The sequence below is a fragment of the Mizuhopecten yessoensis genome, unplaced genomic scaffold (assembly GCF_002113885.1).
Source record: "Mizuhopecten yessoensis strain PY_sf001 unplaced genomic scaffold, ASM211388v2 scaffold6877, whole genome shotgun sequence".
Classification (NCBI taxonomy): domain Eukaryota; kingdom Metazoa; phylum Mollusca; class Bivalvia; order Pectinida; family Pectinidae; genus Mizuhopecten; species Mizuhopecten yessoensis.
This window is the reverse complement of record NW_018406769.1, coordinates 170,484-193,352: the sequence shown is the minus strand read 5'-3', so window position 1 is coordinate 193,352 and position 22,869 is coordinate 170,484. Positions and strand designations below refer to the sequence as shown.

General features: G+C 38.7%; 1 protein-coding gene across 1 annotated transcript in view; it reads left to right on the top strand.

The window, feature by feature from the left end:
* Positions 1-1,344: 1,344 nt before the first annotated feature.
* Positions 1,345-22,869, top strand: part of LOC110452789 — a 30,706-nt gene continuing 9,181 nt past the window's right edge. Inside the window, exon 1 of the mRNA XM_021501465.1 lies at positions 1,345-1,411. The gene's annotated coding sequence lies outside the window, so the exon portion shown is untranslated. The remainder of the gene's footprint in view (positions 1,412-22,869) is intronic.

The window sequence follows — 22,869 nt, the reverse complement described above, 5'->3', positions numbered from 1 at the left end:
AACCGTTCCTTTTTTTGTCTGATACTTGGAGTCGTTCCTTTTTTTGTCTGATACTTGTAGCCGGTCCTTTTTGTCTGATACTTGTAACCGTTCCTTTTTTTGACTGATACTTGTAACCGTTCCTTTTTTTGTCTGCTACTTGTAACCGTTTCTTTTTGTCTGATACTTGTAACCGTTCCTTTTTTGTCTGATACTTGTTACTGTTCAGAATGAAATTCGTGGTGCTTGTTGAAACCCTTGCCCACACCGCGCCCTCCTAGGAAGGTTCGGTGGTTTATATGCGTTATATAATTACAAAACTGAAAGTGTTTATATAATATAATATTTACATTTGCTTGATGCATTGCAGTGACGTCATAATAAACATACCGTTAAAACAGCTGGGCGATACTAGTTCAACGTTTGCTATCACGTTCCAGTTGGCATTCGCAATGACCATGAATGCCAACTCTAAGCAGTGTAATGCTTAAATAATTCAGAACAGCATCGCCGACAAATTTTCAAAACGCGTGCGTGTTTTTGTTTGCAACAATCCAGTTCAGAATTCTGAGCAGAGTGCATTGCAGAAGATATTCTTTGCTCTAAATTATTCATGAAGGTAAACACGCGACATCTTCGTCCGGAGTGAATGTCTCCAGTATCCGGTACACCGAATGCTGCAATTAGCTATCTTACATAGTATGTTATTTTTCTCGCTCTGTTTTATTAATCAGCAGTCAACAGTGTCGGTACCGGGAGCCATCTTGAAATGGTCATCATTATGATTCGTACAGCCGGTCATTAATCACGGTAAAGCCTGTGCTCTCCAGAGCCCAGGGCGAGCTGTTATCGGCGAGTTAGTAGATATGTTGGGATATTTGTGTATATTGCAACAAGGCCGTATAACATAATGTCTGGTTTATATGGCTTTCTTACTTCGATGCCTTTCTCCCTTCCCCCATCCCCACGGTACCTTTTACACCCTCCCTTCATACAGTAGTGCTATTTATTGTAACACCCTCCTGTTGATGATCTAGCTTCGCCCTCCCAGTCCCTAGACCTCCCTTCCCCAGCCCTTATATTTCATACCCATATCTTCATCATCAATAAATAACCCCCTCCCAGTCATGCTTCTCTAGAATTCCCCATCCACCTTCTCTCACTAAAGCTGCCTCTTCATCTGGTCCTTCTCATAGCGCTAAGCCGTATCTGATTTCAAAAGCAAGTTTTCCTTTTATTTTCATTCCAGATCTGGTGGTCAGTTCACGTCAGGCGTGACCACTAGGATAAGGCCACTGACCTTATATTGGTAACGACTGACCTTTAGGGCAACCTAAGAATAGAATGTGCTCTGGCCAAATCAAGCGGACAGCGACTTAGACAGACACGACAACAGTGTTCGGTACGCGACTGGTACACACGACGTATACAGGTAAGTCAATGTGTAGGCTACTTGTCAACCTAATCAGATATTTACCTGTAAGCTGTATGTGTACACTCTGTCCAGAGATTGGCAGGATACCATTACATAACCAGTATACAAATATCAGGAAATGTAATGGGCCCTTCTGACACATTGCCGCCCTTTATTATTACTGACCCTGCATGTCCAGAGTCCCAGAACATGTCCAACTGATGTGGAGGGTCTGAATCCTAGCCGATTACTTCATACCAAGACGCCCAGAGGTTTGTTACGTAACAGGCATGTCAAAAAATGATTTGAAGTAGTGTAATGACTTCTTACCAAATATATATATATATATATTCTAAAATCATCACAATTGTTTGAACCCATTTTGAAAACAGAGGTTTAGAAAAATAGAATATAAAATGTGTATCACGTGTTTGAAATAGAAAAATGGCATATGTGTCGATGTATCACATGTTGGAAAAAGAGGAATGGAATATAAAATGTGTATGAAGTGTTAACCTAGAGAAATAGAATATAAAATGTGTATGAAGTGTTGACCTAGAGAAATAGAATATAAAATGTGTATGAAGTGTTGACCTAGAGAAATAGAATATAATATGTGTATGAAGTGTTGGACAAAGAGAAATAGATTATAGTGTGTGTATCACGAGTTGAATTTAGGTTTGAGTATTTCCGGAAGAACACATGTCTGTCACGCGTTGAATTTTGAAGTAGGTGTGATATTTACATTGTCTGCCAAAGTAACAAAATAAGTTGTTTTCCATGTACCTATTTGTTGTGTAGATAATATCTACGGCCAGACATCCGAGGCTGAACTTATAAGCCACCGTTCTATTGATACATGTGTGTAGACAGGGCCTGATATATCGTCCAGCGTCCGGGCACATCTGTGTACAGTACGCGCTTTGTTAGGTGTGCCATGTCTGATCAACTTGCAAACAACGTCTTCTTTAATAATTGAATGTTCTAGATTTGGGACGAAGTATCTTTTTTGAAAATCTTTTTGAGACTTTTCTCAAATGTAACGTAAACATGTTTTAATTTGCTTTTATATGACTAAAACGTTTTATATGACTTGTGACAATTGAAAAATAATAATAATAAAACGACATCCTTGTAATAATACATTAACATGTGCTACAGTGCAAGTGTGGTTGTCTCATCAAAGCATCGTACCGTACTGTACCATACTACCCCACTGTACAGCATCCTACCGTACTGTACCATACTACCCCACTGTACAGCATCATACCGTACTGTACGATACTACCCCACTGTACAGCATCATACCGTACTGTACGATACTACCCCACTGTACAGCATCATACCGTACTGTACCATACTACCCCACTTTACAGCATCCTACCGTACTGTAACATACTACCCCACTGTACAGCATCATACCGTACTGTACCATACTACCCCACTGTACAGCATTGTAACGTACTGTACCATACTACCCCATTGTACAGCATCATACCGTACTGTACCATACTACCCCACTGCACAGCATCCTACCGTACTGTACCATACTACCCCACTGTACAGCATCGTATCTCAGAGTCCCTACTGAACTACACTGTACCAACCCGCACCCGATTTAACCGCACGGTAAATACACGAAATAGTACCAGACAACAGTGTAGTTCAGTTGGGACTTTGAGATACAATGATGTACAGTGGGGTATTATGGTACAGTACGGTAAGATGCTGTGCTATTCATTATCCTATATTATGCAGTGTGATACAATGTAGTTCAGTGTGGTATATAACGGTGCAGTGAGGTACAGTGCAGTATAGTGCGGTACATTACGGTACAGTGCGGTACAGTGTGGTGCACTATAGTACAGTTAAGTACATTATAGTGCAGTGCGGTACATAACGGCGCTGTGTGGTACAACGAAGTACAGTGCGGCACATAACGGCGTTGTGTGGTACAGTACCCAACTGCATGTGTTGAGTAAGCTGACCAGGCTTTTTAGTACGAGATACGTGTAACACCTGTTATTTCTCCCTCGTTAAATGAAATGGCAGACATTTGCATCTTGTCCGAGATGGAATTCGGCTGAATGGTTAAATATATATCTAACACTGCGTGCATCAGTGTTGCAGTTAACTTTACCGTTTTGTTTTTTGCAACAGACAACATAACGAATACTATATCGGAGCATCAAATGTCCGGGTTTATTTTGAGTAAAAATAAGAATATGATACACATGTAAAGATTGTGAAGGCAACGAGTTTATGGCATCTGTATATACGTTATAGCTGTGTCATAAGCTATAACTTGATCATGTTCAGCCGTAAGCAATTAAAGATGTATAGATAAAATCAATCTTATTTTCTAAAACAATTTTCTGAAATTGTGTTGGCACCAACACTTTAAATAACCGGGCTATTTTGGAAAAATACCCACTAAAATATATTCCCCCCCCCCCCCCCCCCCCCCGTGGTCTTGAGGTTTTGAGGTCCTGCTGTCTTGGACACATCTAGGACCAACCTTATGGAAATTAGATTAAAACTTGTAACATGGGCTGTTTTATGTCATACTTTATTGGATTTAACCAATACAATGCCCATATGATATGATTATCTATTTGAATTTGAATTAGTATGCAAATAAATACCATTGTTAATTTAATGTGATTTTTCAGATAATTTATGAATACTTGTTGGACTAAATTAGACTCTGTATACCGGTACAGACGACCGGTCTTAGACTTCTGCTTATTCTCTTAGTATTTAAAGCTGAACAGTTGTGTTTCATCGACGAGCAAAGCTAGAGTTAACGTATCAGCCCCGAGAACTTGATACACGTCGGGCGTCGGGACATACGATACCATGCTAATGGTTATATACTATAACTCAAATTATCTACAAAATACATTGCTGAAAACGTCAAAAAGCTAGACTACAAATTCAAGTTATATTTGAGTGTTTGTAGTACACAGCATATTCAAATCTATTAAATTATTTCTAACACCGTCAAGCTATCAGTAGGTCAGAACACGCGAAAGCACTCTGGGCTGCAATTCCCCTCTCACCAAAAGAAGTGTAAATGGGCGACTGCACCCCTCCATCCCCGAAGAGCTTGAATTGGTGATAGCGCTCGAAACTGCAATGTTCGAACTTTTGTTTTATGTTAACAGCCTATTTTAATGAGAAATTAATGATCTGCTCTTCAATTAGTGCTTTAGGATGTAAATACAGAATTGTTAAACATTATCTAGTTCTGCTGCTTTGATGAGAAATGGAATAATGCTTATGCATGCATTAATAACATTTGTAATGAATATTCCCTTTATAAAACATATTGTATACATTTAAATGTAATCAAATACATGGAAAAAATTAAAACACCTGCTCCTTGATATAATATGATTTTTCTGCGTCGATTATAATGGCATAATCAACCAGCGGTGCGTAGTTTTCGCCACTTCTTATTGGAGGTATTGCTCGCCACTTATTGCTAGAGAAAGTGCTCGCCACTTATTGTTAGAGAAAGTGCTCGCCACTTATTATTGGAGGTAGTGCTCGCCACTTATTGTTGGAGGTAATGCTCGCCACTTATAGTTGGAGGTAGTGCTCGCCACTTATTGTTGGAGGTAGTGCTCGCCACTTATTGTTGGATGTAGTGCTCGCCACTTATTGTTAGAGGTAGTGCTCGCCACTGATTGTTAGAGATGGTTCTCGCCACTGATTGTTAGAGGTGGTTCTCGCCACTGATTGTTAGAGGTAATGCTCGCCACTTATTGTTAGAGGTGTTCTCGCCACTTATTGTTAGAGGTAGTTCTCGCCACTTATTGTTAGAGGTAGTGCTCGCCACCTTTTGTTGGAGGTAGTGCTCGCCACTTATTGTTAGATGTAGTTCTCGCCACTTATTGTTGGAGATAGTTTTCGCCACTTTTTGTTGGAGGTAGTTCTCGCCATTTACTGTTAGAGGTAGTGCTCGCCACTTTTTGTTAGAGGTAGTGCTCGCCGCTTTTTGTTAGAGGTAGTTCTCGCCATTTATTGTTTGAGGTGGTTTTCGCCACCTATTGCTAGAGGTAGTTATCGCCACTTACCGTTAGAGATAGTGCTCGCCACTTATTGTTGGAGGTAGTTCTCGCCATTTACTGTTAGAGGTAGTGCTCGCCACTTTTTGTTAGAGGTAGTGTTCGCCGCTTTTTGTTAGAGGTAGTGCTCGCCACTTATTGTTGGAGGTAGTGCTCGCCACTTTTTGTTAGAGGTAGTTATCGCCACTTATTGTTAGAGGTAGTGCTCGCCACTTATTGTTAGAGCTGGTTCTCGCCACTTATTGTTAGAGGTAGTGCTCGCCACTTTTTATTAGAGGTAGTGCTCGCTACTTATTGTTAGAGGTAGTGCTCGCCACTTATTGTTAGAGGTAGTGCTCGCCACTTTTTGTTAGAGGTAGTGCTCGCCACTTATTGTAAGAGGTAGATCTCGCCACTTATTGTTAGAGGTAGTGCTCGCCACTGATTGTTAGAGGCAGTGCTCGCCACTGATTGTTGGAGGTAGTGCTCGCCAATTATAATTAGAGGCAGTGCTCGCCACTGATTGGTGGAGGCAGTGCTCGCCACTTACTGTGAAAGGTAGTGCTCGCCACTGATTGTTAGAGGTAGTGCTCACCACTTATTGTTAGAGGTAGTGCTCGCCCCTTTTTGTTCGAGGTAGTGCTCGCCACTTATTGTTAGAGGTAGTTATCGCCACTTATTGTTAGTGGCACTTATCCCCACTTTATGTTAGATGTACTCCTCGCCACCTTATCTTGGTGGTAGTGCTCGCCACTGATTGTTAGAGGTAGTTATCGCCACTTATTGTTAGAGGTAGTGCTCGCCACCTTTTGTTGGAGGTAGTGCTCGCCACTTATTGTTGGATGTAGTGCTCGCCACTTATTGTTGGAGGTAGTTTTCGCCACCTATTGTTAGAGATAGTGCTCGCCACTTATTGTTGGAGGTAGTTCTCGCCATTTAATATTAAAGGTAGTGCTCGCCACTTATTGTTGGCGGTAGTGCTCGCCACTTATTGTGCTCTTCACTGATTGTTAGAGGTAGTGCTCGCCACTGATTGTTAGAGGTGGTTTTCGCCACTGATTGTTAGAGGTAGTGCTCGCACTGATTGTTAGAGGTGGTTCTCGCCACTTATTGTTAGAGGAAGTTCTCGCCGCTTATTGTTAGAGGTAGTGCTCGCCAATTGTTGTTGGAGGTAGTGCTCGCCACTTTTTGTTAGAGGTAGTTATCGCCACTTATTGTTAGAGGTAGTGCTCGCCAATTGTTTTTTGAGGTAGTGCTCGCCACTGATTGTTAGAGGTAGTGCTCGCCACTGATTGTTAGAGGTAGTGCTCGCCACTTATTGGTGGAACCATTTTAAGGATTGGTGCTCGTCTCGTATAAAACCCTCTTATAATCTCGTGCTTTCCACTTGTTGAGGGTTACCTTTTTAGGGATTTGTTGCTTGTTCAGGGTTACCGTTTTAGGAATTTCCACTTGTTGAGGGTTTTCGTTTTAGGGATTTGGTGCTTGTTGAGGGTTACCGTTTTAGGGATTTGGTGCTTGCCCTTTCTTAGGAGAACTATTTCTGGTTACTTATTGTGATCAATCATAAGGATGAATATTCCAGGGACGCTGTGTGGACATTTGGCGAGCATACATCTCCCGTACAGGTAGCACTATACTGACTTGGGGTATCTGTATCGGCCCAAGCGTGTGATACGTTTATTGATGGCCAACACGCTACAAACCGTGTTATTCACCCCCTTTAGTTTACAAATGCTACTGATTGATGACAGTGCTCTCATAGCACAGCCAGGGGCTGGCCTCCACACATTTACACACATACACAGAGCAGCAATGCTAATAAAGGAGGAAAGTGAAAACCTGGTGAGGAAATTATGTTAGAAATGATAAATTTATCCTTTTTAATTTACGAGACCACGGTCTTTCTTCTCAACACGAGTTTAAAATTGATATCATTATCGTTAACATATATCCCCAGGACGAACTGTTAAATGTAGTCGTCACGGTTTTTAGTTACCTCAGACGGATTTAGGCCAAACGCTTGATGACTGTTGTCCTATTGAGCAGGGAGAGACTTGTTCCGACACGGGTAACGCTAATGACAAGATGACGCCCAGCATGGCGCTTCTTCCACCATCCCCTCTGGCCACCACTACAGGTGTCGGTGACATCTAGGGGTCAAGCAGAATACCATGTAAGTTAATGTTGGCATAGGTGAGAAGGAACCCATTAAGGGCTGTGATGTAATGCTGCCGTCGCTATTGGAATATTTTTGTCATCTTGATGGATGGTGATCCGCAATGCTGGTCCGTTCACCGTACCGTTCTATTATACTTACACTCCTCTCACCAACAATTCAAAGACACTGTTTCTGAAAAGGAAAAAAACCAGATCGTTTGATCTCCAAATCTTTAAATACCGATCATGTCTTCTCCCCATGTATAATCCTCTGTTATACTCATGAATCACACGCGAGAAGAATGTTTCAGTATCTATAATTTTGTTTCGATGTTTCTTCAATAACAGATTCCAGCTAATGTAGTATACTGGGCATGTGTATGAGAGCCACGTCAGACAGGTCTTTTCTATTCCCGAATGTGGAATTTGAGACATGAATGGGGTAAATATTACGGCGTAAATAAACTTGACCAATAAGCCATGCATGGATCCAATTACTTCCGTCGTCCAATTAATTGAATACGGTTTCCCATTTATCACCAGCATTGGTTATTGATGCTGACATTTTTTAAACACGTAATAATGCCAAACCAGGAACCAAGGCAGTCCGTTATTTTACAATTGTTAGTACATGTATGTAGCTACGACATGAGCGTGTTTGTGTAATACTATGCGGTATTAGAACGCGCCCCACTGTCGGGGATTTCGATTGAGTACAGATATCGGTTCCTTATTTCTCACACAATACCCAGATAAACACATTATAAACGGTGTCAAATAAAGAACAATGTAAAACGGGGGGCGTGTTCTTTGCTATTGAATTTATTACAGTACGAGATGAATGTATACGACTAGCAAGGGGCAATAGAGACCATCTTTAAGTTTATATTTCATTTCTTCGCGGGTGACTACCGACGCATCGCGATGGCCTTGTATTAGATCATTCGTTTCATGTGTGGAAGGTTGCGGTCTAATTCCCAGTCGAGACTAATGAAGTGTAATGCTGAAGAAGTAAGCGGATGTTACAAGGTAAGCTTGGCACATGGTCAGTATCGGGCTCAGATGTCACAAGTCGACTGTCGGAAATATTTTCACCGTAATAGGGCATAACGTTTAATCCTTTTATGTCAATCTACTACTGTGAAAGATCTAAATTCATCTAAGTTAATACTACACACGATTCTCACTTACAACACAACATGCTCGTACGTGTATTTGAAAAGAGTTAGTATTAATAGTGTTAGAGGTAAGCACTGATGCGGTTACGTGATGTAACCTGGTATATGTGTTCCAAACTTTCTATTCGCGTACTTACGGTGCCGTCGCTTCGTGCTATCCGGGTTCAACAACCAAACACGCGATCTATATCATGGAATATTGTCTAATATTGCCGCGACAAGCTATATACAACCAATCGGTATCGACTAGCAAAGCTACCGCTGGGACACGTGAAGACCTTTGCTCTATCAAAGTAATCGTGTTCCACGTCACTTTAACCTCTCGCTATACCCGGTCAGAATTATTAACAAGTGCTCGACATACTATAGATAGCAATGATTAAACTTGAAGATTTGTCCTGTAGAATGTTGCAGCAGCACATCTTCGCGCACTCTCATTCTGCGAGGGTTGGTTACGTAACATTCTCTGTGCGGGGGTAAACGATGGTGGAGAATGATAACACCGATCCCATCGTGGTTATCAAGACGCAGATACATCGATGTAATTAAATCCCCGTTCCTGTATATTCGCACGGGCTGTACAAGTGTCTAGGTGATCCCGTAGCAGGGTATCATCGACTCAGTACGATACTCTACCGAGACAGGTATGCCTGCCTCTGTGTGCTATTTACCTCAGATAATGCTTTTATCTATTTCAAATAATGCTCCGTACGACATCTGGGGACGTTTTTATTTGAGAAGAACCTTTTGTCACGTGGTCAGATGTTACTTAAGCTAAATAATGTATTTTACATCAAATCATTGGAAAATATGATAGATTCATGCGAATCCAGAATGGTCGCATTAATCTATGAAATGAAATGCGTTAACAACATGGCAGACTGTAACCACTAACATAACGGACGAATTATTACAACAGCTTATATCAGACCATCACTATAGCAGACCTATTACCGTATCATATTGTAGCACAGATCCATTGATATAGAGAAAATGCATAGCGGAACTTAACTATATATCTATTGTACAGTATAATACGCAAACAATATTCAAGGAATATATACTTGAACTGTACGATTTCTTAATACTTTGTTATCATTCTTAGAAGCATGGTTATTTCAGTGCTTTTATTGACTGACTTATTGGTCGGTGACAATCTTTGCTCAGCTCACTCTGACAGGAAACCTAACGTCTATGGTATGACTTATTGGTCGGTGGCGTCACTTTGTTCAGCTCACTCTGACAGGAAACCTAACGTCTATGGTATGACTTATTGGTCGGTGGCGTCACTTTGTTCAGCTCACTCTGACAGGAAACCTAACGTCTATGGTATGACCTATTGGTCGGTGACAATCTTTGTTCAGCTCACTCTGACAGGAAACCTAACGTTTATGGTATGACTTATTGGTCGGTGACGTCTCTTTGTTCAGCTCACTCTGACAGGTAACCTAAAGACTATGGTATGACTTATTGGTCGGTGACGTCTCTTTGTTCAGCTCACTCTGACAGGAAACCTAACGTCTATGGTATGACTTATAAGTCGGTGACATGTCTTTGTTCAGCTCAGTCTGACAGGAAACCTAACGTCTATGGAATGACTTATTGGTCGGTGACAATGTTTGTTCAGCTCACTCTGACAGGAAACCTAACGTCTATGGTATGACTTATAAGTCGGTGACATGTCTTTGTTCAGCTCAGTCTGACAGGAAACCTAACGTCTATGGAATGACTTATTGGTCGTGACGTCTCTTTGTTCAGCTCCCTCTGACAGGAAACCTAACGTCTATGGTATGACTTATAAGTCGGTGACATGTCTTTGTTCAGCTCAGTCTGACAGGAAACCTAACGTCTATGGAATGACTTATTGGTCGTGACGTCTCTTTGTTCAGCTCCCTCTGACAGGAAACCTAACGTCTATGGTATGACTTATTGGTCGTGACGTCTCTTTGTTCGGCTCACTCTGACAGGAAACCTAACGTCTATGGTATGACTTATAAGTCGGTGACATGTCTTTGTTCAGCTCAGTCTGACAGGAAACCTAACGTCTATGGAATGACTTATTGGTCGGTGACAATGTTTGTTCAGCTCACTCTGACAGGAAACCTAACGTCAATGGTATGACTTATTGGTCGGTGACGTCTCTTTGTTCAGCTCGCTCTGACAGGAAACCTAACGTCTATGGTATGACTTATTGGTTGGTGACGCTCTTTGTTCAGCTCACTCTGACAGGAAACCTAACGTCTATTGAATGGCTTATTGGTCGGTGACATCTCTTTGTTCAGCTCACTCTGACAGGAAACCTAACGTCTATGGTATGATCTGTTGGTTGGTGACACATCTTTGTTCAGCTCACTCTGACAGGAAACATTACGTCTATGGAATGACTTATTGGTTGGTAACGTCACGTTGTTCAGCTCACTCTGACAGGAAACCTAATGTCTATGGTATGACTTATTGGTCGGTGACGTCTCTTTGTTCAGCTCACTCTGACAGGAAACCTACCGTCTATGGAATGGCTTATTGGTCGGTTACATGTCTTTGTTCAGCTCACTCTGACAGGAAACCTAACGTCTATGGTTTGCGACACTGTGCGGTAATATAAACTATGTTGGTCTCCTTTCTAACCGAATTACTCGTGAAAATGCAACGTGCGGAACTACTCGGTTTTGGCGGACGTATGACGCCTTACTGGGATCGATAACATTCCCAGTTATATGGCTGTTTGAATTAACATTGTTTTAATTATTTCAATTACCTGATGTTGGCGTCTTCACTGTCAAATATTGACACCAGCGCGAGGTGTTCCATGTGTGACAATGTTAACGGAGCAACGTTTGAACCTGTGCATACAAAGTGAAGCAATGTTTGATTGTAATTAACCCCCACGTGATTAAATGTTTCTGTTGTTTAGAATCGACCGAGCGACATAAACCATTGATTATAGTTAACAATAGAGTGAATAAATATCTCTTCTCTATAAGCGATCGGGTGATATAAAGCACCGCCTATTTGACTGATATATACACTTAAACAACAGTTTTCCATCTTCTCAATTAACACCATCAGCTCGTGGCAATTACCGCAAATCATTTCACTGTCTTAAAAAATGTAAATCAATTCTTCCCCAGTCATTTAATGATGGATCTTTATTGAAAATGTATGAAAGATGTATATGTGTAAAAACATAACCCCAACTACGTTACAGAAGATGAAATAAAAATGTGTAGCCAATGTGAATATTAGGAAGATACTGCTAATAGAAGCTTCCGGGTTTGCGACCAACGACCTCGTTATGATAGCCGATTGCATTGTCGATAAAACAATTCTCAGAATACCACAGGGTATAACTTGCCCAAGGAACTATTGTAGTGATGTTAGAATTATATTAGTGAAAGGCAATGTCTGCTATGTCGCCGTTAGTCCAGCTTGTCGATTGGCATTCGACACTAGAACTGCGCTAAATCAAAATTTTGTTTACGTGACGTTTTACCGTTCTGTTTCCTACCATATTCCTCACCCTGGATTGTTTTTCTTTCATTGTCATTTACATCGCTATGTGTGCACAAAGGAAGTCTTGTGAAAACACATAGTTTCATTCAATTAATTTTCACCCATTCATTAGCTTCCAGCTCTCCATCGCCTGTTGATTTTCATCGTCTCGCTCTTTCACATCTTCCATCAACGTTCTGTCTTATCATTTTACTTCACCATGTGTTCTCTCTTACTCAATCTCTCCTCTATGATTTTCTTCGCTCACCCTTCCTTCTTCTTCCTTTCCCATCTCCTTCTGTTCTTTCTTTCACCTATCATCCTCTCCTTCTATGTTTGTTCTGTCGACGTTTACCCCTTGTTTCTCTCACCAACTCCTATTCTCTCTTTATTTTCCAAACTTATCCCTTCCTTTTTTTCCTAACTTTCTAACACCATTAATTCTCCGTTCTTCACTTATTTATTTCACCTAATTTTCTCACTGAATATCTCCTTCCACTCTCCAACTTCCTTTTTCTTTCTTTCCCTACCCACTTTTATGTCCCGTATACATGTCGGCTCCCTATTTTCATATCCTCATATCTTTTACCGCCTGCTACAATCTCGCGATATCTCTTCAGTTTCCTTATTTCAATTTCTCTCAATTTTTCCTCTTTTTTTTTGGTGCCTTCCCGCCGTTCCTTTTATCTCATTTCTTCACTCCCTCCACCTCTCACGTTTTACATCACTCTCCCTCTGTAACGGTGCATCACCGAAAAAGTGTTGCTATTCCCAGATAAGCATCATCTGTATTGTTAAAGCGCTAACAATAATAAACACCCTCCTACAGAAACTGTTTTGTTTCCATCAGGCCTTCCGCCTTCAATACCTTGTTGACTTTCAGACATATTCCAAACAAACGGTACCACGCTATGCTTGGGAAACCAACCATCAACAATAACGGGTCGCTTTATGACATATTTACACGTACAGGCATGTGGATGGCGCTCAGCTACCGATTCAGTAAGCAACCTGTTTCATAACTAACATAGTAAGTAAATCATCCGAGTCTTTTAACTGATACACTTACCTACAAACACGACAATGAGAACCCCAGACTTACAAGATAAGAAGGAAACTGACTTCCCGGGATCTTCTTTAATCTTACATTGTAATACAATGAGCCCTTGAAAAACGGTCTTTATGTTTGAAAGCTAAAATTTATCTATGAAAGCTAAACGTTCAAAGGGAAGTTCTTTGATATATGTGGACATGAATGTAAATAGTATGCATGCCATTACCATCAGCAGCTACACAGGGGGATCAATACGCTCGTTTAACGTATAATGGGTGTGAAAGGCCTAGCGGTTATGTCTTTTAAACATGAACCTCTCTATAAAATAGATATTTTAAAGTATGCCAGGCACTTAACTTATATATAAATGAAGACTGTATACAGAAGTTGTTTGTAACGATCAATGTTAAAAGGAGCAACTAAAAACATTTTATTTGGGGTTCTATAACGGATGTCAAAGCGACAGTGAGTAGGTATATATATAATTATAACGTAGACTTAACATTTCAATTATGACATTTGAAATTCAATCCAGTAAGTAAAGTCCTACCCATAACGGGTTCTTTGTGTCGGAGATTTCCGCCCCTTAGTGTGTATCACCCCTTACCTTTCTGTCATTACAGCTAGTGTACTCGGACGTGTATGATTTTACCAATTAACATCTGAGTGAGATAGTCGTAAGTTTTTTTTTTAAACTGTGAGTCATGGTTGGTGACTCTAGTCCATACAAACGTACATTTTATAGTAGTGAGATGTACAAGTCTAAAGTTATAAAAGTGAGTGTGTCTACATGTGTGTGTGTGGCGCACACTAACGGTATCCCGTATTCTGTATCATACCATTATTATCTTATTTCAAGCATGACGTGCTTTAAATCACAATTCACACCTTAACATTATTCCTCTTCGTTATCATATATCAAAATTTCTAATATATTGAGCAGTATTACGATAATTTAATTTCAGAATTCTGTTACTTAAATTTCTATGAAAGGATGAAGTGATTTGACACGCGCACTGTTTCTGATTAAAGCTGATAGTACTTGGCGCTAGTGCGGTCTCGTTATAACAGCATGTAGATAAATCGTATAGACATTGTGTACATACAACCCTTTACGACCGAGCAGGTTCCAGTGGTATTCACAGAATGCTGAGAATGCTCTTTCATGAACGTTTAAATTATAAATATCTAAAATACTTCCCAATGTTACTCGATGTGTATGCCACAAAACGATTCCAATACAAAGCCTCTGTGTTGAGTTCAGCAGGACAATTATGTGGAAAAAAATCAGGATTTATTTATTTGTAAACATAATAGACGTGCGGTGTACGAGTAATTACGTTGAGAAGATAATAACAAAGACATGAGATCGGTTAACTCACGTGGATAGCTGTGATGTAACTTTACACGGCCTGTAGTACCAAAGCTAGGCGATTCTATCGATTTCCTCCTGATAGACAAATGATTTTAATAGCACCTGTTTGCTAGGTAGTGCCTACTGTCTGATAATATAACAGGTAGTCTCTCCAAGGAACACAGGTATCTGTCTACGTCATAGAGGCATAGCTAACGTGTGATGCTAAGTATATACATACTACATATCACTGTTTAATTAACCGGGTCCAAGACATTTTAGGTCCATAATGATATTACAACTTTTTTGAAGCTCATAAAAGGAAATGTGTATACGGTTTTAATGGAATATTAGTGCTTTTGATAAGAAACCCAGTTTTAGATCGTAATTAAAATGATATGTTATTCAGTTATCAAACGTGTATAACATGCATGGTTTTTAAATCAAAGGAAATACAGATTTTATGTAAGATTTGTCTCTGTAAGTATTTTATTTATATTTTAAAAATATATATTTGTCTTTATGTTTGCTGGTGTAAGATTACTGCACGTCTGCCTTATGTCTATGAAACTAAACACGTGCTTTTAGAACGTTGTAGACCCGATAATATCAAACGTGACTGGAAATTACACTATCTGTAAGCATAATTATAGCGCCGACATGTAACGAAAAGCTGACGTCAGTTTTGGCGACGAGTAAAACCTTTGGTGATAATAATATTTAAATAAAAAGTTTCTGATATGGAACGGAAATAATTGTGTCTGTCATCGCCTATAATTGTCCCGGTGGCGACCCCTGTCGAGTCACAGGCATGTCACTCCAACTGAGAGGAGCAGAGGTATTGTTTTTAATGACACAATAGTAACCCTTATGACGAATTAGCCTCACGCGTATTAAACCATGGTAGCCTGTGTTCTGTATGAGAAGCTATCGGACGGCATGGCTTGTGAGAAACGTTGACACTGTGAAGTAGCAAGTAAAGCTCCTTGGCGAGATATCCCACACTTGTTTCGCGGTCCCCGTGAGCAGGCCTCGCGAGGGAGGAGAACATGATGGTATGGTATAGGCAGCAGGCGACTGGTGGACTCCTTCACAATTACTTATTTGCATAAAACCAAATCCCGTAGTCACTCTCTATCAGGATTGTCTGAGGCAACAAATAGCAAACATCTGTCCCGTTTTGTCTTTGACTCCAGTGAAATGGAACGAAATGCAAGGTAACCCAATATCCAGGCAGTCGTTGTGGGATAGCGGCACCACATTTAATAACAGACTATCGGGGAGGAGTGTACTAGCCGATAAGATGGTTAATGCTGTACATATAGCACGCACCCTGTTTTGAATCCCTCCCTGTATGTGGCTGGGTGGGGTGTATTGGTTGTAAACTGACAAATGTATGTACTATTGACAAACCTTGTAACTGTATACGGGCGTAGTCATTTATTTTCTTCTCCCATTTTACATTCGTTATGTCATTATGTACAAACTGTATGTAATGATTTTGTAACATGCATAATCAGATAAAATCTGAACAATTACTCTGAGAAATTCATTTTAATGACATGCGTTAAAAAAAATTCATTGGTATATAAACATTTATTTTGATGAATTCGATTGCTAATGTGACAAGTGTCAAACGATAAAAGTTAAATACTTTAAATTATAAATAATAAAAATATATCCATTGTTGATGGACCACAGTTTCCAGATCTACTAATTTGTGTCTAATTAAAGACACCAGACATACCAAAACCTACATTATACAAGGCTTGCTGATCTGAATCTAAATACAACCACCAATCATGTCATAACCTGCTGGTACGCACAAGATCTACCGATCGGAGTTAAAATACAACCACCACTCATCCTCGAAATCCCAGTGGTTACACTCACTTTCTACACAGAGAACGTTAGTGAGTGGAACTCCCGTAATTTCGAAGAAGACAACCACCAAGTATGCCGATGATCTGAGTTTAGTTACAGCCACCCATCCTCGTGTGTGTGGTACGTTAGTCTTTCACGGGGTTACGCTTACTTTCTTTGCAGGGAACGTTAGTGAGCGTTACCCCTGGACTTTCGAGTATGGCAACCACTAAGCATGCCATAACCTGTCTTGTACGTACACGATCTATCTATCTGTATCTAAGTACCGTTTAACCTACCTGGTACATTATCAACCGATCTCCATCTAAGAATGTGATTGTTGTCTTAGTTATAAGTCTGTTTTAGTTATACGTCTGTCAACAAGCTACCATATCATACCCTATACAGTAAATATGTTATAGAAATACATCTCCACTCAAGAGATAAAATACAAATACCACCATGTCTATCACTCTACGATCTCGTTCGATAGGAAGAGCAAACTGTACGGAGATTAGTGGCATCCTCCGTAGATTTATTCGGTCGTACACTGTGAGGAGATCGATACTACATCAGCTTATAAGGAGCGCACGGAAATTCACCTAATCTTAATACTCGTTTAATTCCCGGTATTGTGTGTACTTGTTGTTTGTGGATACTGTCCCTCGGCTGCACTTCACATCCGCGCTGATGTAGGACTCCAATGCTGATAGACAGTCAGAATAAATCATTGTTCTGGGGGTTTATTGTGGACTATTTTCTCAGTATTTGTTGTGATTAAAACGAAATTAACGAACACGTCTGGTGCTATAGAAGAAGTGAAAATAAGAACATATTGTCAACGCTTATACAAGACATTAGACACTCACTTTATTTTTGTAAATTAAAAAAACAAATTTAACCTCGAATTAATCAACAAAATTCATTGTTAAAATAATCGTACATTATTGACATGTTTCTTTGAAAGGTGCACAAATCTTCGCTTTATCTCTTAACAATGTGCACCTATGATAGCTGTATCTCATTGAAATGTGCACAGAACTTCGCTTTATCTTGTTAAAATGTACAAAAATCATTGTCGTGTCGCGTTACTAAAATGTTAAAATAATTGCTACACATAGTAAAATTGTTCTTAAAATAATTGCCCTGTCTCGTTATAATGAACATGTATCATTGCTGTATCTCGTGAAAATGAACATAATTCAAATAGCTATCTAGTCAAAAATGTAACAATGGCTCCAAATCTACGGAATTTTTCTTAAATTATTATTTTCCTGATTAGTTTCCTTATTGGTATTCCTTATCAAGTTTTATTCCGTTATTTAAGGTCAATATGTAAATACACGTGTAGCACGTGTATTATATACACGACATTGTATTTGTTTGAAACTGTATAAGGAAAATAGGCCGGTCCTGTCATATATCTGGTGGCGCTGTTTTGAGACACGTGAAGCCATTACAACAATGTGTTGTTTTTCTGCAGTGATAAAGGTCAAGTGCGACGTAGCAGTGTTGCTATAATGATTTTATATGCGACATTTACCGTTTTAGAACTATTCTCACGTATTTCTTGATAGAATAATATTATGGTATGTTGGCAACATTTTTGTTTTGTTCAGGATTCATCATTTTGGCACCATTGTATCTAAAATTAGACAGAACTGTTGGTGAGTACTATTCTTGATCAACATATGGCTCATTCTTGACCCAACTATATGGCTGTACCTTTCTATTTCTTTTATACATGTATGAACTTTTTGTTGAGGTCAAGATGATGTCATATAAACCCGATAAAGGGATATTGACAAAGACTGATATTAATGAGTTACTCATAATGATAAGTTAAACTTTTCTGTTGGGAATGTGTTAATTCATTCATCTTTTTAGTTTTATGTATTGCATGGCTATTTGCGTCATTTGATATGATGTGACCTGGTTACAGTTAACTTGTGACATAGTATCATTCACACTTTGAAACTTACCTCGTGCGTGTAGTTCATTTTATTATTGTTATATAATTTTCGAAGGGGATTACACAATTAACAGAACGCTTTTTTCTCTCTCTCAAAGTTTGTATAAAGCGTCATATGAGGAACAGGAAATGCGTATGCTGTAGGGCCGTGTGGTGTAATATCCGGGGGACGTATCAAGTGCCTCCTTTTCCGTAAGAGAAGGGTTGTGTGTTTATATTTTAGTTAATCTCGGTAGTGTAGTTAACCGGATTGCGTTTGAATGTCACACAGGGCTTAAATATTTACCAAACCAAATACTGATTTCCCATCTTCGTTCGTAAGTCTCCTAAATTTCGTACGACAGGTGTATGTTTGATAGTATAGAGGCAATACTGATATAAATAATGATACAGTTTCGGAATGTATTTTGCGTCCTGACAAAAAAAAGATAAACATATGGAAATTCTTTTGACCCTTTTTAATTGTAAATGAGACTGTATGTTAGCACTACGCTATCGGTTCTGTGACAGATTGTCCAGTGAACCAGGAATTACGGCGGCAGGTCTGATGGTGTAGGAATAGTCCTCACAATGGCGATGATTGCATGCTGTAATTGTAATTGACAAGGATGGATGTTCTAGATGTTACTATTGTTTTGGCAAATATAGGACAATACGAATGCAACGTATTATATATTTCTGATACATTACATATTTATACATAACTTTGAATAATTATCGAGATTTGATGCACAAATATATATTCTGTTTTGACTTTTTAACGTTAATCATGTAGAAATGTTCTACAACTGTTTTGATATATGTTTGCTCCCTGTCCTTTTGTAAGGTTTACTTGTAAATCATTAATTAAATGTGTGTACTAGATGGCTATTAAGATCTCTAATTGTGTCTTTTCAATACAACGTGTCATTATTACAGTATTTATATAAATAGCATGTTATCAGCTTTGAAGAATTAAGCCGGATACTGGTGAACGAGTTGACGTTTGGCCGGCCGCCCACCTTTCATTCAGCCTAGTAGTATTGGTCAATGAGCCAGTCACATACATGCGGTACACACAGCAGTGAGAAGTTCTTGTGTAACTACGATAGCCCTTAGAACATAACGCATTCTTAGTTAAGTATACGATTACATCAACTGATAACTTTTAACAATGTCGGTGTGTTCAGTTCTAGCTAAAGGATTATTTAACGAAATTGTTTCACCCTTTTTCACGATCCAGTGAGCACCGCGGCTTTCCATCACCATCAAATAAAACCTACAAAGTGATATAGCTTGTTTGTTAAAAAAAATACATATAGAATAAAGATATTACAATAATTGCGTTCAATCGTGTTTTCACGTGTGTTACACGGATCTTATCGTTACACGGATCTTATCGTTACACATGTCGATCAATAAAGCACCCGATGCACTGTCCGGTAACGCCATTGTGCTGATTTTGTGACTATTTAATCATAACTACTGTGCTCAATATCTCAAAGAACGAAGTCATTAATTTCAGATTAAGTATCTTATAAATTATACAGTACAATTCACATATTTAGAAAGCTGGAAAGGTAGGCTAGGTACTACACAATGAACGTGTCGTATATTGGAAGTAGCATTTAAAAATAGATTTTAAAATCAAGAGGCATGTCTCGAGACAAACTGATATACAGAATATAAAGTTTTTAAAAATGTTCATTAAAATAACGCTAAGATCTGGACGACGTCTGTACAGGCGAAATTGTTATTTATTTTGATTCCAGTGGCATTAATGCCTGCAAGGAGATCAAACCGTCATTGATGAAATCAAAATCAACAGTAACAAATTCCTATATAATGTTGTCACGACTGTTATACATAGGGCCTATTTGTGGGGTCGCATCGACACCGCATCGCCTTGGTCTCCTGTCGTTGTGTCGACACCAGGGAATAATCGGCCCTGGCTTGTAATCTCGGCCACTAACAAAGACAGCGATAGCGCGGAGTGCGGCAGTGTCTAGCTGAAGACCCCGAGCTTTATTTATCACTGGCTTTAGTGTATAGTCGGTCGAGAATTGTATTTTGTTAAAAAGTTAGCTCTCGACGATACATCCATCAACAATAGATGTACATATTTCCCTAGCATTGGCATCTAATGTTAATAATAGAATTAAATAACAGTTTTCCTGTAGCAGAAGACCTAGTGTATTGTACTTGTTTGTGGTTGTGTAAACTTTGCTGTGAAGCGTACGTATATTATTATGAAGAATATAAATCGATTAATTACATTTAAGCCTATAGTAGGATAGTGTGTCGTGAGTATGCCTGTCTTTGTGCAACTCGGGGGAATATGTTTGTTTTAAAGGTGTAAGAATAGTTGATATATTTTATGAGTTACAGATAGCTTTACTGCTATACAGTCATGCTCAAATTAAGATTTGGTCAAAAGGAAATTAATTTTGAGTAACTATTTTAATTTTACGTTTAAAACTTTCTTGTAACATTTCGTAATGGACTATTATCTATAGTACAATATAATATGTAGTTTGTCAAAATATGTATTTTAAATAATTAGTCTATAATAAATATTACATGTTGTATATGTTGAAATAAAAGGAATAAATACTTGAATAACGGTATAATATGTAGTATATAAAAATATAAAGTATAAATATTAACTGTTGTATTTTCAAAAATATAGTTTAAATATTAAATAAACAGTATATTGTTGTAGCATATACTAAAATAATGTATAAACTATATAGTATGTATTAATCAGGACATTTAAAACCAAAAGCAGTTATTATCGTTATCTAATATTTTATAATATTGTCATTTAAGAGTGATGATACTGGGCTCTTAACTACAAATAACTGTACTTGATATCAGATATCATCTAAAAGCAGACGGGGCATATTAGTATTGTCCATTTATGTCAGATGTCTTCAGTGACAGCCATGCCTCCGGGGAGCATGCAGTCACACGTTGTATTAGGGAGAGAGAGAGAGTGTGTTCCGCGTTCCTGGCCCTGTAGTTTACAGTCATATGACATGTACAGCGAAACTGTCAGCCAGGGGACATCATTAATACATTGCAATACATTTAGGATTGTAGTTTTAATATTTAATGACGCGATCCTTATGGGTTTGTTTTGGAGAACATGCAAATACGTCAGGACGAGTGGTATTTTTATACGAAAGTAAATTGTGAGCAGCACTTATTAGATGAAATACAGCATTTTGTTTTTATTGTTATGTCTGAAATAGATCTACTTTGATATCCCTCAGATTTTCACCAATGCTTGTTAGGACTTGTACATGAAAACAGTGTTAAGCATGTAACCATTTGAAAACATTCAACCATTTCCCCAACCATTTGTCTAGCAAAACATCTTACAGATGCTCCATCAAAGTACCATCAATATGTACATGATACGATATGTCTCTTGGAGGTATTATCATCGAGTGAATTATTTTTAACGAAGACATGATAACGTCATTTATTATAGCGCGGGGAGGAAAAAGTTATAGAACTGATGTTAATATAATAGTGAATGTATTTTTAATCAATACATTTTTTTTTTCTAAAATGCTGTATGAATGCAATGATACATTGATATCGACAGAAAACGTGAGTTAGTTTTAATTTTGTTATTAAAACTGTGAAATCCTTTATTTTTTGTTGCAATATAAATTTCACGTTTTTTAAGAATAGCTATTTCATGTGGGACATTTTTTTTTACAATATTGGACATCTTTTAATTTTAAACTTGTTTGGCATTTTCCATTATGAAACATAAAGAGGCATTTTTCCTCGAAGTTTATTTGCCCTGAGTAACATACTTTTAATAGAAAATATTTAAACTCAAGTACACCAACAGTTACTTAATTTTATCTCCTTGACGTATCTCTTCTGTATGTCTCCCGTTAATTGTAGTGGCACTACCTCACATGAACATCTACCTGAAGCCACACTAGTCTATGGCTTTATATCAATATTAATCATTTTGAGAAATGCACATACACATATTGGCGTGTATAAAATCACTTCAAAGTCACCAGCCTAATAAATCGCTTTGTTAGATCGCAAGTGATTCAAAACATATGGCTGCTTGATTTAGCGGACCGAGTTCGTCAACACAGGTAAGTTGTTTGCCTGCTGTAAGGTAATATTTTGTTAACACTGACAGGTGTAACACAATCGATCATTTTTTGTCGATCGGGTTGTGATCGATTCTATATCAGTTATCCGTCTTTTATACAAAACCCCCGGAGGGACTTTCAGAAGTGTTTCACTTTATGTACGAATGTATATGAAAACACATGTGACAGTCGACATGATAGGTAATTTATTATCGTTATCGAAAAAAATATTTCTCGAATCATAA